Source organism: Triticum dicoccoides, chromosome 3B (assembly GCF_002162155.2).
Source record: "Triticum dicoccoides isolate Atlit2015 ecotype Zavitan chromosome 3B, WEW_v2.0, whole genome shotgun sequence".
Taxonomy (NCBI): domain Eukaryota; kingdom Viridiplantae; phylum Streptophyta; class Magnoliopsida; order Poales; family Poaceae; genus Triticum; species Triticum dicoccoides.
In genome coordinates this window covers 564,384,642-564,388,008 of record NC_041385.1, presented here as the reverse complement: position 1 = coordinate 564,388,008, position 3,367 = coordinate 564,384,642, and the positions used below count along the sequence as shown (strand labels likewise).

Genomic DNA, 3,367 nt, shown 5'->3' with positions numbered 1-3,367 from the left:
CCGGGGAGGGGTCATGGTATCCTGCGCTAGCCTCGCTCGCATGCGAGGCAACAAACTGCACGTATGGATCTTTTGGAGGATTTGGTATGTCGGGGGGCGCCGCACGATCATCATTGTGCATGCGGTCGGCCAGCAATGCATGCGGGGCTGACCGGCCGTGAAGCGAGGTCATGGCGCAAAGGGTACGTGGTCATAGAGGTGCAGGACAGGCGCGTGATGATGAGTAAAAGGGCCAAGGATGGACCCGGGACGTGGAGGCAGAGGGGAGAAGGCCAAAGAGTTATATGATTGGAGGAACCGACTGTAGTGGGCAACGGCCATTTCTAGCTGGTCAAAAAGAAAAGGACGAAACCCTTCAAAGTCAAGGGACCCCAGTTTGAGAATTTGAAATTTTACTGGGCGAGAGGAGATGCCAGATTTGAAAATGAGATCATTAACCTTGATTGCATGGAAATCTTGTTTAACGGAGAAACAGTGGTTTAGGGCTGACTCAACTAGTAGTTCATTAGGCCTAACAGTATGCATGAAGGTAATCCAGAAGGGATGAGAGTGGTAAGTGTAGTGCACATGAGGTGGGAGCTGGATAAAGCAACTAGCATTGAGCATGCGGTAAAAAAAGCTAATACCGGGCCGTTTTCGTCTCACCTTAGGCAAATCCCGAGATGCTGACACTAATGACAATGATGCAGTGACGATCGGCGATGACGAGGAAGTCGTGGAACCGTACGACGGGGGCATGGCATCGCCACAAAGAAGGCGTCGGGCACCACCCATTAGCAGAGGCCAGGGGAAGCGGATCGGCTGCCCCTCTTGTGGTAGTCACCCATGGAGGCTATCAGTTTGGCAACGGCAGGCGATGCAACGGTGAAGGAGAAGCATGAGTCACCGTCGTCAATGGTAATAAAGTGGTGGTAGGAGCCGCCGAATAGGTGAGCAAGGATGAGGGCCATGGTAGTGGCGTTGAGGGCGAAAGGGAACTGGATGACTCGCGCGTACATGTGGCAGCCATGGGGTTGGCAGCCAGGATCGACGATAACGTGGGAACGATGTTGTGACCAAGCCACAGCTTCAAACTAGATCCCCAGGTCAGTCGGGATTTGGAGTACGTGGGCAAGCGACATGCAAGAGGCAGGGGTGGATGGCGGTGGTGGAAGGGGTGGCAGAGTTCTAGTGAAGGTGAAGGCGTAGTTGCGGTGGTGGACCTTGGATTGGTCGAGGATGATCTCAGCGACGCGCGAGGAAGCGACATGAAAGCGAAAGATGAGAGGGGAGCACATGGCAACGAAGAAATCCGCAGCACTGCCGCCAAGAACAGCTTGGAGCAGGGCAGCGATGGTAATGGTGTCGATATGGCGGTTGGAGAATTCAAAAACAACGTAGAGGGGCAACGCGAGGTGGAGGGCAAGGGTGGTGATGTCGAGGCGAAGGTAGAGGCTGCAGTCGTCCTTGAACTCGAGGTACATGGCGCGTTGCCGCAGCCCAGGAAGCATCGGAGAGCTACCTGGCCGGCTTTTACGTAGGGCTGGTCGAAGAAAGGCAACGGTGGTGACGCAACAATGGGGATGAGCTCGTCATTTGGGTGAGTGGTGAGGGTGAGGACAGGTGGAGTGGCAGCTGGGGAGATGGCGGCTGCCGGAGCATGACCAGGGGGCGTGGAGTTGGTGGTGGCCGGGGGTGGTGGAGGAGGCGGGGGGAGAGGAGAGGAGAGAGCCATCCTAGTTGGTGCCTAAAGTCTTATGTGAGTCGTGAGAAAGTTGTTGTGAGGTGAGAACTGTGGAAAAGTTGGAAATTTTTTGGTTGTGAAAACTGTGAAACTATAAGGTGGAATTATACACTGCAGCAACATGGATATACACTGCAGCAGCAATTTCAGCAACATCAATTATACCGTAGCTGGTGCTAAATAAGCATATAACTCATGTCTGACGATCACATATAGAGAAAATTAAGGTCGAATACATCAAACATAGCCACAATTCATCGAGTCTAATTATATAGCCAGCAAAGCATTGCTCAAATGGAGTCGATCTAGATATTAACACTAGACCAGCTACTAGATTCGCAAATACAGCAGTACTCCATCAATCGTCACAGCAGAAGTAATGCATGCATACTCTACATTATTCCCTAGAACTACGCTCTCATCTGTACCTCATGAGCTGGTCCACGACCACGAACATGATCCCTTGCAGCTTGCTGCTAGCTGAACTATTAGGCAGTGTACTGCCTACTGCTTGCCCCACCCATCACCTTGAAGGAGATCAGACAGGCAGGTCAGATTGCACACCAGGATGAGGCAGATGACCACGGTAAAAAAGATCTTGCCGAAGATGTATCCTGGGTCGGCAGCGAGGAAGATCCAAACGGCGCCGGCGTAGATGCAATGGAAGAGGAAGGTGACCGCGAGCGCGAGGTAGGCGAGGGCGCGGCGGGCCCGGCAACGCGGCATGGGAGCAGCAGCACCATCGCCGCTGCGGCCGCCTAGGTTGGGGCGCAGCACAGAATCCTGGTTGAGAGGGCGGCCAACCAGGCGGACTCCGCGTCCGTCAGCTCAACACACGGCAGAATGGAGGAGAGCTACAGAGGAACACCATATATCAGCTTGGCGCAATGTGAAGCTGTCAAGCATGCGAGCGAGAGGGTTACCTGGCTGCACGACACGTCGAAGTAGTCGACGGCTATGTAGCCGACTGCCATGCCGAAGACGATGGCGAGGGCGTTGAGGAGCGCATATGTGCAGAAGAACATCATCATCATCACTTCTCCCCAAACATGCATCATCGCCATCCCTAATCCCCGAGCAAGCGACTTCGACTTCTCCGTGGACGAACGTCGAACCAACACTCACCACAGAGGCTGTGTAGGAAAACATGAAGATCCATGCCAAAACTCAACCACCCGCATTGAGGGTGATGCAGCTCCGACTCTGAAGCAAGATCCAAAGGAGAACTATGCAAGACATGTGTCATGGAAGACCACCAAATAGACCACCTGCTGCCTGTCATTGTTGCCACATGGGTCCCGCTGCCGCAACTCCGACTTCACCACAACAACCAAACCAAGGTAATCCCACGAACACACCGAAGAAGAGCCGGCTACCACTGCAATGTCACCGACTTCACTTGCCCTATCGTCGTGGCCACAGAAGCCTCGACGCCACACCAATGCATACCACCAACCTCCCAACACACCAGCTGGTCCCTTTGACCGGATTGTGAACTCCAAAATTGATGCCCTCGAGAGGGAAACAACGCCAACACACCACCAACGATCGACCCTTCGGGTCTGGGGTTTCCCCCGGAGCTGTCCCTCTTAGAGGAACAGAGAGCATCCTACCGTTGCCTTCAAGAAGGTTACGTCGTCCACA

General features: G+C 53.8%; 2 pseudogenes; both read right to left on the bottom strand.

Annotated features, from left to right (window-relative positions):
* Positions 1–505: 505 nt before the first annotated feature.
* Positions 506–1,714, bottom strand: LOC119279659 (annotated as a pseudogene).
* A 513-nt stretch (positions 1,715–2,227) lies between these two features.
* On the bottom strand, positions 2,228–2,787 carry LOC119279658 (annotated as a pseudogene).
* Between the last annotated feature and the right edge of the window lie 580 nt (positions 2,788–3,367).